General features: G+C 42.8%; 1 pseudogene; it reads right to left on the bottom strand.

Annotated features, from left to right (window-relative positions):
- Positions 1-4,274: 4,274 nt before the first annotated feature.
- LOC126498619 (olfactory receptor 13A1-like) lies at positions 4,275-11,414 on the bottom strand (annotated as a pseudogene).
- Positions 11,415-13,713: the final 2,299 nt, after the last annotated feature.

The following is a 13,713-nucleotide window of genomic DNA, read 5'->3' on the forward strand; positions in this document are numbered from 1 at the left end:
TGGTTGGGGGAGGGGGAGGGATATGGGAAGCGGTGGAGGGGAGGAGGCAGAAATCTTTAATAAATAAATAAACAAACAAATAAATAAATATAAATTAAAATTCTTGGAGAATTCGATACTTTTATGATGGTAAAGGTGATTCATTTTTGTCTCCAATAATGCTTTCTGAATGATTTTGCACAATATTAATATCTGTACAAAGTGACAGCCATATGAGCTGTATTAGAGCATCTACCAGTTCGGTTTCACCGTGGCCTCCAGCAGGCTGGCCAGAGTCTCTGCCTGCTCTGTGTTCCTCTTGCTATGTAGTACACTCACCCCTCAAAAAAATTAGTGAAATTCAAAACTTCAGCTCTACAAAGAACACATTCCTGTAAATAAAGACAAGTCACAGTCACAGAGGCCCAGGCTGGTAGCCCAGGAACAGAGTGCACCAGGCCTCGGGGACAGACATGGGAGCAGGAACATCAAGGCCACAGGAAGATTAAGACTGCTGCTTCCAAGTTTGCTGAAGGCACCTGCTGTTATGTCCTGTCTGAGGCAGCTGCCTTTTATATCCAGTGTTCCCTTGTTCCGTAGATTATAAGTAAGTAAATGATAGTGAAGAATGACAAGAGAAAATTATCTTTGTGTATTGTGGGGTTTAAAATACCCAGAGAATTAAAGTGTAAGATTTTAAAATGCAGGAAAAACTGGGAGGAATGGAGGGTGGATAAACTATAACCAGGAGATATCTTATGAGAAAAGAATCTATTTTCAACAAAAAGCATAAACTAAACCAACATTATTTATCACTAGAAAAAAAATGACTCTGTCAAACTTGCATTACTGAGGAAGCAATGCACGTAGTAGGAAAAAGCACTCTCTAGATGGAATTATTGCACACCATGGAAAGCGATCCTGTTAAAACAAAACCCTGCCAACACCTGTCTGTGTTCATAAAAATACCAAGCTGTATTCATTAATGTAACTCTATAATAGAGCTTGATGCCAGGGATGGTGATGCCTCCAAAAGCTCTTTTATTGTACAGGATTTTTGGCTATCCTGAGTTTTTTTTTTTTTAATATGAAGTTGAATATTGTTTTTTTTTTTCTTTTGAGGTCTGTAAAGAATTGTGATATGCGATTCCCTTCTGTATGCTGTGAATATGTTTTATTACCACTGGGTAATAAAGAATTTTCTTTGGTCTATGGCATGGTAGAATATAGCTAGGAACCTGCGAAGCTGAAGTCAAGTGAACTGCGGCCAAGAAGGAAGTAACTCTGATGGCGGAAGGGCCTGCGCCGCGTGAATCTGCTCCCTCAGAAGGATGTTTGTATGTCAAGCAGTTAGCCTGTACTCTGGGTACCCTTGACCTGGAGTACAGTTGGGAACAGCTGTCGGAACTGGAAAAACACTTCAGGATGGAGCCACACCCAGACCTCGAAGCTCGAAGGGTCCTGGCCACGAGACTCCACCTGACGGAGGAACGAGTTAAGACTTGGTTCACCCAGCGTTCCCTGAAGCCTGAGACGTGCATTCTCTCTGCTTGGCTACTATGGAAGCCTGTCCGCCGCTGTAACCCTTATTCCTGTGCTTCCAGCAAAGCTGGGGGCTGCCGGTCACCAAGCAGGCCCATCAATTCCCGGGAGCGATTTAGACAGAATTTTCAGAGGTACCTGAAGCTCATGCAGTCGTACCACACCCGCAGAAGGCATTTAAGGCAAGGTTTGTACAAGTCACGGGAGAGCGCTTGGTGCAGAATGATGTTACCTCGCACAGTGAAGCCTCACATCAGCCATGCATCCTGTCAAGGCAAGGAGTCTTCCCAAAACAGCCCCGGGCTCCCTGAAACTTTGGAAGCCTTGAAGAAGCTCAGACTGTCTTCTGGGTACCCAAACACAGATGATTTCTGAGAATGTCCTGCTTTGCCTTACCGCTCACTCTGGTATCTAGGGGTGACAGCCATTTGGGAGGTTCTTATTTTACACTGTGGATGTTTTGTTTCTGGCCTGGGACTTGTAGCTTTTACTGCCCAAGTGCCAGGCTGCACTATACGTGTTGTTACTTAGTTGTTTGGGTTTTTTTCTATTCCTATGGGATTTTTTTTTTGTGTAACAGTCAGTTTCAATTTTTGTTTTTATTTCTTCGAGGACATTTCACACACCAGCTTGTCCTAGCATTGGCTTATTGTTAGATGTTATTCAGCTGGCTTGTTGCTGGGGCTGTTGGACTTTCATGTCTGTGTTAGGTTGATAATAAAGCTATTCATAGAAATTAAAAAAAAGAATATAGCTAGGAAGCAATTTCAAGCAGAGATAGAAGAGGAAAGAAGATGAATTCAGGGAGATGCTATGTAGTTGCCAAAAGAGAAAGACACCAGAACAGTACCAGTAAAGCCACAGCCTTGTGGAGATACACAGATGAATAGAAATGGGTTAATTTTTGTGTTATTATTCAGGTATCAGTGGCCAGGAAGTGAAAAGAATCAGTCTCTGATTACATAATGACATCCATAGTTCGGCAACGTACATGCACATAAAGCCCCAGAGAACTTAGAAAAAGGGCTTCCACAAGCACAAAAATGTGAGTCAACTGGAGTTTCTTGGTAGTCGCATATTTTTGAGATAGGCTCTGTTTTCTGGCAGCTAACAGAGGTACTGTTCCTTTCAGAGACACCTACCTGGTTCTAGCTAATGGCAGGAATGGCTCTGGATCTTTAGGGGTGCTCTGTTACAGAGCCCTTAAATGGGGTTTGTGAGCAGCATGCACAAGTTGTTTAGTGGTGGTGATTTAGTCACACTATATCCATGGAGCTGGGGTGGTGAACATGGGGCTCACAGAGCAAACATAGCTCTGCTATATTGAAAGGCTGAGGGGCAGAGCCAGCATCCAGGCCACAGCAAGCACACCCTTAGCATTTTAAAATAATGCTCCTTGTCAGATAAGTATTTCAGATACACAATAGGACAAATTCAGACATAGTAGACCTCTAAGCAAGACACAGCGTGTTTAACAAATGTACATAGGCTTGGAAAAGAGAGGGAAAATATTATAGACAATTATAAAACGAAATAGTTTTTAAAAATACAACAAAATCTTCAAAGATACATTGAAATAATATCAAAAGGCACATAAAGATGGAAAATTCGCTGAGTCTGGATTATGTATATTATTGTGTTCCCTTTGAATTTATTGAATGCATTAGTAATTTCTTTCATTTTATTTTTAAAAGAAAACAAACTATATTTATTTTACATAGCAATCCCAATTCCCACTCCCTTCCCCCCCTCATTCCCTTCACTTATTCCCCCACACCACCCACCATCCACTCCTCAGAGAGGGCAAGGTACATTGGTTTGTGGAAGGTCCAAGGCCCTCCCCACTATATCCAGGCTGAGCAAGGTATCTATCCAAAGAGAATAGGTTCATATAGGGACAAATCCTGGTGCCATCGCCAGTGGCTCGCAGTCTGCCCCAGGCATACAACTGTCACCCACATTCAGAGGGACTAGGTTGGACCTATGCTGATTCTATTCCTGTTCAGGTGGAGTTGGGGGACTCCCATAAGGTGAGGTGAACTGTTTTAGTGGGTGTCCCCATCATGGTCTTGAGCTCTTTGCTCATCTTCTCACTCCTTCCACTCTTCAACTGGACTTTGGGAGCTCAGTCCAGTGCTCCAATGTGGGTCTCTGCCTCCGCTACTGTCAGCTGCTGGATGAAGCTTCTATGGTGGCATTTAACATATTCATCTGTCTGACTACAGGGCAAGGCCAGTTCGGGCACTCTCTTCTCTATTGTTTAGAATCTTAGCCAGGGCCATCCTTCTGGCCTTCTGAGAATCTCTTCAGTGCCAGGTCTCTTGCCAGCTCCATATTAGCTCCCTGAATCAAAACATCTCTTTCTCTGCTCCTATTTCTGTTCTCCCTCTAGCTTGACCATCCCATTCCCTCAAGTTCTCCTCCTCCCTTTCCACTCCTCCTCCACCTCCCCCTACCTTCTGCTCCCACAAGACAAAGTTCTTCTCAAGTCAAATATTGGGGTCTGGATGATTTTCACTAACACAGGATACCAAAAACCCCTACAACAGCGACACCAGGCTACAGACATGCAGCCTGTCCCAAACCTGGATGCCCACACTGACAGAAAGAAATGGCCAGTGTCTCCTCCAAGAGAGGCACATTGTGTTTACATCTGTCGCATAAATCACACTTCTGTTCCTTGCCATGGCATCAGATTCTCAGTCATAGGTTCCAACTAGTTCATCAGCAGCTGGATCAAGCTTTCTACCTCCTCAAAAGACACAGGGAAACACCTTCCTGAGGGCCACTTTGACCTCCTTATTCCTCAGAGAGTAAATGAGGGGATTCAGGATAGGACCGACTGTTGTGTACAATAAGAAAACCACTTTTCCATTTTCCATGGAGGATCCGGAGCCAGGCTGTACATAAGTATAGATGATAGTGGAGTAATACAAGGTGACCACCACCAGAAGGGCAGAGCAGGTGGAGAAAGCACGCCTCTTGCCCTTGGCAGAGCGGATGCGTAGGATGCTGGCAATGATGAAGCTGTAGGATATCATGGTAAACAAGAAGTTGACCACACCAATAAAAACGTCTGCCAATACAGTCATGATGTTGTTGAGGGTGGTCGGGCTGCAAGACAGCAGTAGCAGTGCTTGGAGTTCATTTGATTGTGGCCACAGAAATGGAGTCATACCAAGAGGCCAGTGTGCACAGATGTGTTGATTGCACTGATGACCCACACGGTGCCCGCCAGCAGGACACAGATGGGCTGACTCATCAGCATGCTGTAGTGCAGTGGGCGACAGATGGCCACATAGCGGTCATAGGCCATGGCTGTGAGCAGCAGCAGCTCGGCCCCCAGAAACCAGGATATGAAAAAAATCTGGGTCAAGCATCCCTTGTAAGAGATGTGGCTGCCCTTCCCCACCAGACCTTCCAACAGCTTGGGAAGAACAGTGGATGTGCAGACAATGTCCAACAGAGCCAGGTTTGCAAGGAAGAAGTACATGGGGGTGTGAAGACTTGGGTTCAGGGTGATAGCCATGAAAATGAGGGTGTTTCCTGTAACAGCCATAGTGTAGAAAACAGAGAAAACGGCCAGGAAGAAAACCTAAAACCCAGGATCTCAGAGAATCCCTGCAGGACAAAGTCTACCGCATCCGTATAGTTGTTCATTGTGATTTGAGACAGAGCCCCTGAGAATTACTGTGACACAGCTGGGTATGGTCAAGGAGACACAGGGTGTAGAGCATCCTTCATCTCACTAAGGATGCAGCCAGGTGTTACTTGAAATTCTTGCCATCTGTGCTGTTGCTGTAGAAAACACATAATTAATATGATGACATCATCTCTCAACATAGTCTGTTAATCTAGCTCTATAGTCTGTACGCAACAGACCCAGAACAGAAGAAAACACGGCCTGTGGTGGGCAGTATTCCTTTGTAACATCTGTTAACTTTGATATTGATCATGCCCTGTGATATATTTAGAACTGGAACTGTTATAAGTATGTGTTCCAGACTACTAAACTATACCAAGGGCCAAGCTGGTCCCCAGCACAGGTTTTTTTTTGTACCTAGAGATACCCAGCTTTATCAAGGGGTGGACCATGCTTCTCAGATGCAGGCTGCAAAACAGTTCTGAGGAGGCATGCTTAGGGGTCTGGAGCATGGAGCAGTGACAGCATTCCATGCAGTTGGCACAGACGGTCCTGGCTCTTGGGTAATGAAATCTACAATCTCTTGTGAACACGGCAACTGTCTATTTCTCCTGGCCACCCTAAGCACTCCTTGTGGACAATAAACTCAGTGAGGTAGAGAGGCATCACCTCCCTTCCCTGGACCTGGTGGAGGCTTGTGCCTGCCAGAAAAGCTGGAAACAGAGCATGAAAGGTATGGACACAGCTTTAACCCGGGCCCCAAATTTCTAGGCTATCACCCATGCCCAGTCTCAAGTCTGTCTTCACTACTCCTCATACACCCATCTATCTCTAATCACCCAGGCCTCTTCAAACATATGGACCTCTCAGGCCTAGAAGCAGGTGGATTGATTAGCATGTGGTAAAAGTAAGTTCTGCCTTCTCTTCTGTCTCCATAGGACTGAGTGTTCCTAGACCCTTCCTGGAGATTCAGGAGTGGGCTGTTGGCTCCGTGGAAACAAAGAACTCACACCAGGGTACATCCTGAACAAGAAGCATATCTTTTCCCCTGCAAATGCACAGATCAAGGCCTTTCTCCTGCAGGGTGAGCTTGAGAGCAGGACCTGAGCTTTTGATACCTCCTCCACCTTTTCCCACGGAAGAACCAAGAAATTCATAGAATCTCCAGGGCCAATACTTGTCCATGCAAAAGCAAGGGTTGGTCTGCCAGCACTCCCGGCAGTTGTCTGATGGCCTCAGACAGCATGCAGAGCTTCTCAGTTTAGGCCCTAAAATCTCTTTGTCTGCATCTCAGCCCAGTACCTGTCTGCCTACAGCTCTGGGTCACAGGTGGCTTTGAGCCCTGTACTCTGAGCTAGATTCACAGGAAACGACCATGCCTCTCTCAGCGATCCAGGGATGCCTCAGAACCAAGTCACAGGGCAAGTTTCCTTTTCTGCATGGATCAATGGCTCAGATACACCCCAAAGCAGATCCACAGAGGCCAAGCTCTTAGTTTCAAACTGAAACTGTAAAGGAAAGTGACTCTGGTAACAGATTTTTTAAATATTGGAATAGGTTAAGATAAAACCAAATATCTCTTGAGAATAATCACACCCCCTCCCCACGGAAAAGCAGGTAAGGTAAATACCCATAGGAAAGATGTGAGTAGAGGAAGGATCAGCTCACATGGAAAGAGAAGTTGTCCCTGAGTCTCCATCTAAGTCCAAGATGTCTGCATGTCATGGAGAACATGCAGTGTGGACACAGTGTGAGAGTCCTGTGTCTTTCTTGTTTGCTGTTGACCTTAAAGTAGGGTTGGCCCCTTGTCATAGACACTGAGATTGCTAGGGAATGGCCCTCAGAGAGCAATTACCTACTTTGAGGTAAACAGGAGTCCCTATGATGGTGGCCATAGTTCTCAAGCTAAGACACCAGAACCCTATGGCACAGGAAAAGTAGGCACCTGAGGCCATATGCACAGGTCTAGGGCACTGACTCCTCTGGTGACTTCTACCCTGGGGATGCCCTCAAGATAATTTGGCTGAGAGTCATGGCCATTTAATCCATGTAGGAAGATGGTTTTCACATTGACATACAATTCCTGAGCATAGTCTACAGGTTTACCTCACCTAACTATATCATCTTGGTGTGTCACAGTTCTATCAATAAACCAACACTGATTGGTCCATTATCATATAGGGAGATTGAGGAATGGCCACTCTCATTGCATTGCACGAAGAGTGTGGTCAATGTGGGACATCACAGTTGAGGTTGGTCACGAGTGTATACAACTTTTCATTGCAGTGTTCAAACCCTCTCATGAGGACAGAGTGTGTGAAGACTGTGGAGATGAAGATCAGCATCAGTAAACAGGACTTCAGTTCCACCATGTTCTGTGCACTGGGTATAGATAAAAGGCACCTGAGTTCTTAGCAGCAGATTGGCTTCCCTGTAGAAGCAGAAGGCCCACAGCAGGTGGGTGAATCATCTCTTGCAGTCATAGAACAATGCAGACATTATCACTTTCAAAATCATCCTTTACAAAAATTCAAAAGAGCTAAAATGTCCATACTTCACAAGCCAAATGACCACTGGCCACTTTAAGTTCCACATTCTCCAAAGTCCACGATCTCTGTGGATATGCACATTCTCAATCCCTCACAAAACCTCACCCACTTAGCATAACAGCAAATGCAACAGTCTCAGCAGCACTCAAGATTTGAGCAATTCCTAGAGGACATCAAGATGTGATATAATGTCATCAGAGAGGTCTTCATTGACAGTTTATGGGAACACATACAGGGAACCCAGCCAAACATTGCTTTGCTAGGATTGCCATTTTTATGTTGATCCTCCTTATCTAAGAACCTAGGAGATCTTTCCATATTTTGGTGTCTTCTTCAATTTCTTTTTTCAAAGACCTAAAGTTTCTGTCAAACAGATCTTCCTCTTCTTTGGTTAGTGGTGTTACCCCAAGACAGTTTTTGTTATTATTGGCTACTGTGAAGGATACTGATTTCTTTCTCATCTTTTTTATCATTTGTATAGATGAAGGCTACTGATTTTTTTGAGTTGATCATGTGTCCTTCTACATAACGGAAGGTATTTATAGGCTGTAGAGTTCTCTAGTAGAGTTTTTGGGGTCACTTATGTATACTATCATATCATCTGCAAATAGCAACAATTGGACTTCTTTTCCAATTTGAATCCCCTTGATTTCCTTTTTTTTCTTATTGCTCTAGCTAGAACTTCAAGAACTATGTTGAATAGACATGGAAAGAGTGGATAACCTTGCATTGTTCCTGATTTACTGGAATTATTTTGAGTTTCTCTCCATTTAATTTGATGTTGGCTGTCATCTTGCTGTATATTGTTTTTATTATATTTAGATATGTTCCTTGTAACTCTTGATCTCTCCAAGAACTTTATCATAAAGGGGGGTTGGATTTTATAAAATGCTTTTTCAGCATCAAAGAAATGATCATATGGATTTTTCTTTCAGTTTATTTATATGATGGATTATTGATAGATTTTCATATGTTGAACCAGCCCTGCATCTCTGGGATGAAGCCGACTTGATCATGGTGGATGATTGCTTTGATTTGTTCTTGGATTCGGTTTGCCAGTATTTTATTGAGTATTTTTGCATCCATATTCATGAAATGAAATTGGTCTGCAGTTTTCTTTTTTGGTTGAGTCTTTGTGTAGTTTCTGTATTAGAGTATTTGTAGTCTCATAAAAAGAGTTTGACAATGTTCCTTCTGTTCCACACTCAACAAAACACAAGAGAAAAGAATTACTGCTTTTTATTAGTAATCACAAAGGTGATACATAGTATAACACTATAACTGGATATTTTCTATTCAAGTATATATATATAATATATATGTACATATAATATATATATACAATCCACATCTATAGCCTGTGTATCCACATATAACATACATAACACAGTATGTTGTTTGGGGATTTTAGAAGAACACAGAAATAGCCACCATTAATTATTCTATAAGCCACGATCCTGAAGTATATGGATATATGTGTATATTTTGAGCTTATACTATGTAGTTATGTAGTCAGCTGTTTTTCATTAAACAATATGGTATGAACATTTTGAATTTGTTTTTGAAAACTTGACATTTATGCACACTGTTATTCCTTCTTAAAAACTATTCTTTGAGATACACACACATATATGTATATTTATGTAACATTTAAAAAAATCATACTCACCTCTTACCCCTCCAACAGACTTTTCCAGGGCTTCTTCCTCCCAAATTTATTCTCTCTTTTTATTTTATTTAATTCCTTGGGTCTAGCTAGTGCTGCCCCTATGGCTGTGGGTATGAGGTCATTCACTAGCGTATGAGTAACTTATCAGAGGCCATACCCACAAGAGAAAAACTACTCCCTTTTCCAACAGCCACCAGTCACTAATAGTTCTTCAGGCAGGGGATATGGCCTGGTAGGTCCCTCCTCTACTTTCTCATCCTTAATTTCTCAAAGGTCTTATGATTGGGCATCTCTTGGGTATATTCCTAAGAGTGGTATGGCTGGATCCTAAGGTAGGTTGACTCCCAATTTCCTGAGAAATCACCATACTGATTTGCACAAGTTTGCATTCCCACCAGCAATGGATGAGTGTTCCCCTGACTCCACATCCTCTCCAGCATAGGTTATCATTGATGTTTTTAATTTTAGCCATTCTGACAGGTGTAAGATGGTATCTCAAAGTTGCTTTGATTTGCATTTCCCTGATCACTAAGGAAGTTGAACATGACCTTGTCCCAGACCTCGGATACCTCTTTTCTAGTTATTGATCACTGGGGTCCCGTAGGCTCATCCAAACATTATAGTCTATAGCTATTGCTCTTGGTTATCCTCCAGAACTTAAGGGTAAAATGATGTTGCTGAAGGCACCACATACTTGGGTCATAGAACATGGAAAAATCAAGCTGGTATTAACCTGGAAGTTTTCTCCTGGGCAGTTTTCATAGACCTTAAATATATTTCAACATGTAAAAATGCCAGTTTTTTCCCTAATGATCACAGCATACAGTATTCATTTTATTTATTTATGTTTTGCCCATTATTATTTCTTTCCTTCTACTAATTATAGCTATGGCTTATTCTTGCTTTTCTAGATCCTTGAGTTGTATCCTTAGGTTGTTTGGGATTTCTGGCTGTAGGCTTTGTTGATAGGCTGCTTTCATGGTATCCATTAGTGTTGGTATTTTCTGTTGAATTAAGAGCGGCAGGGCTGCGTCCCCAGCACCCGGCCGCCCGCATGGCAGGCTTATGCCCAGAAATAATTACACGGAAACTGTATTTTTTCAAACACTGCCTGGCCCGGCTAGTTCCAGCTTCTTATTGGTTAGCTCTTACATATTGTTCTAACCCATTTCTAATATTCTATGTAGCCCACGAGCTGGCTTACCAGGGAGATCTTAACCTGCGTCTGTCTGGAGTGGGAGCATCATGGCGACTCACTCACTAAGCTTCTTTCTCCCAGAATTCTCTTCTGTATACTCTGCCTACCTAATTTTCTATCCAATGAGGGCCGAGGCAGTTTCTTTATTAATAAGAAATCACTCCCACATCAATTTTCTTTTCTGTTTGGATCGTCCTTGGACTTCCCACAGGGCAGGGAACCCTGATTGCTCTTTGGGCTGACGAGGGAGGGGGACTTGACTGGGGGAGGGGGAGGGAAATGGGAGGCGGTGGCGGGAAAGAGACAGAAATCTTTAATAAATAAATTAAAAAAAGAGTTGTTTATTTTACTTTATGTATATGAGTGCTTTGCCTGTCTGGATGTATAGGTATCACATGCATATCTGGTGCTCATGAGGTCAGAAGAGGGTGTTGAGTTCCCTGGAGTGGATGTACATGAACCACCATGTAGGTGCTGGGAACAGAACCTGTGCCTTCTGCAAGAGCAAGAAGTGACCCTTACCATTATGCTTTTTTTTTCTTTTTTCTGATCCAATATTTTCTTTTTGTTTTGCTTGTTTCTGCTTTGAAGTGGATCAAAACCCAGGGCCTTATACTAAGCACATACCCTAACACTGAGCTGTGTGTCTGCCCACTGCAGGTTGCTTATAAAGCTTTTCATGTATTTTTAGGATTTGTAAAGTATGTCATGCTACTGATTTCTAGCTTCATTCCATTAAGTCCGTAGAAAAGATTAGTAAGGAATTTCACCATTAACACTTGTGGTCTTACCCCTGGTGGCTTTTCCTGTAGTCTGCTCCGGACTACATTCCATGTACGACTTGAAGAAATGTTCTGTGAAGCTGTTGAGTACATTTGTCTGTAAATGCATGGCATGGCCATTAATCTATCTTTTATATTTATCTGTAGGCTTCCTGTGATGTCTAGATCATTCTGATGAAAGTAGAATATTGGCACCCACATTATGATTGTATTGAACTCAGTGTCTGCCATTAGAATTTGTAATGGCCCTGTGCGTTAGGTCTTTGTTGGGTCCGGGGTGGGGAGGTCATACAAGGATGGGGACAAACCACCAAAGTTTAATAAACCAGAAGCAAACTTTATTCCAGAATCCAGAATCCGGGAAAAAGCATAAAAAAAATCTCCATGGGGCACAAAAATTTATTAGCTAGCTGAGACCACAGCCAGAGATGGATTTTATAAGGCTGTTGGAAAGGCTGGTTTCTGAACCCACCTTTTTATAGGAGGGGCACCAAGCATTAGGTATGAACAAAACAAAGGAATTCTTACAATCTCAAGTAAAACTCAGATACAGATTGCCTTGCTTTACAATCTCCATTAGCAGAGAGTTTTTTAGTTAAACTAATGTTTGTACTTAATCTATTGTCTTCCTTGGTACTTCCAGGCAGTGTTTACTGAAGCTGTGCTGTCCCCTTTGATGCTGCCAGTTTCACACAGCAGGGATAATGCATAACCCAGAGATCATATATCTATTTCCTAAAAGTTGACTCAGCTCATGTCTGTAGGCTAGCTCTCAGTGTGCAGAGAGATGCTTTGGCCTTGTAAATACAGCCATGGGTTGTAAAGCAGAGAAACCCACTGTTAATGGCCAATCCTCAAGCTGCTGAGAAAACTGTTGACAGTCTGTTCTCATTCTCCTAGGCTTACAACTTTGCATTTCTTTATTTCTACATTCTTATTTCTGGAATCTACATTTTTTATATTCTCATTCTTGGCCCCTTCAGTCATCTGATATTCTGTGTCTGCCATTAGAATTTGTAACAGCCCTGTGTTAGGTCATCTGGTATTGGATGTATACATGTTCACACTCATTATAACTCATTGTTGGACAGTTTGTTAACTATCTTTGCTTCATTTTCATGTTTTTGGCCTAAAGCCTACTTTATCCAGCATAACCTCTGTGATGACTGCTCACTTTTGCTAAGTTTCTTTAAAACCATTCCCCTGAATTCTTTGTAGGGAAGTTTACGGGTTTTTTCATGTTAGGGTAGTTGTGTTTCCTTGGTGGGTGCCATGTTCACCTTTTGTGCCCCTCTGATGATATTTCTCTAGCTGGTGGCTTATTCATCTCTGTTGGATGTTTTCACAGTGAGTAAGATGTTGTCCTGGCAGAGTTTCTTGTTACAGTTGGTTAGGGTGTACTGGCTTTGCTACAGGTGGGTACTTTTAATTCAGCATTCATGTCCAATGTTGGTAATGTCTTCAAATGTCTGATTGGTGTGTAAGATGGCCGTGTTTGGGAATTATATCACTGCCAGCATGTGACTCGCTCAGGTGGGACTGGTTCTGAGGAAACTTTGGATGTGGTGCATCTTTCTGTGTCTATAAAATCTTCAAACTTTCTGAAAGTCTTTGAGGACATGGACATCTCAATGAGCTCGTGGCTTTTGGCATAACTCATCCAGTAGTGGAAGGAAGTCTCTGTCGACGTGAGTGGGCATCTGTTACAGGCTGAGGCCGGCACCTGCCCATCGATGCTGTGTATGAGGTGCCCCAGTGAATACTTAGTATCCAACTAGTGGTGCTGTTGTAGATTATTTAGAAGGTAAAGCTTGGCTGGATAAAAAAGATTACTAGGGGAAGATGGAGCTTGAGGTTTTATAGCTCAGGCCCACTCCCTGTCTCCTCTCTGCTTCCTCCTTCATTAGGATGCAATGAGATCACCTGCATCCCTTTCCTGCAGCCATGCCTTCTGCTCTGTGGTAGACTGTGTCTCCTTGACTTATGCACAAATAAATCCTTTCTCCCTTTACCTTCATGTCAGATCCTTGGCCACAGCAACAAGTGAAATGATGAATAGTCTTAGAGCTTCCTCAACGGTTCCCAGTGCTGAATGTTTACTTCTCAGGCTCTGTATGAAAGGATTCTGAAAACAGGGCCTCAGCTGCTTATCACACGCTTCCTTCCCAGGAACCTGTGGGCCAAGACAGCTAGAAAGGCTGTTGGGTAAGCACCTTCTTCCAGTGGCACAGGTGGCTTGTGGTTTGCCCCTTTCTCTCTTCCTTGAGTCTATTGGGCAGGGCTTCTGAAGCTAAATTTCCTGACTAGACTTTAGAGTTCTTTAATTTTGTAAAGCAAAGTTTGAGGTATAT

Source organism: Alexandromys fortis, unplaced genomic scaffold, assembly GCF_014885135.2.
Source record: "Alexandromys fortis isolate MF-2015 unplaced genomic scaffold, M_Fortis_MF-2015_v1.1 scaffold_3, whole genome shotgun sequence".
NCBI classification, from domain to species: domain Eukaryota; kingdom Metazoa; phylum Chordata; class Mammalia; order Rodentia; family Cricetidae; genus Alexandromys; species Alexandromys fortis.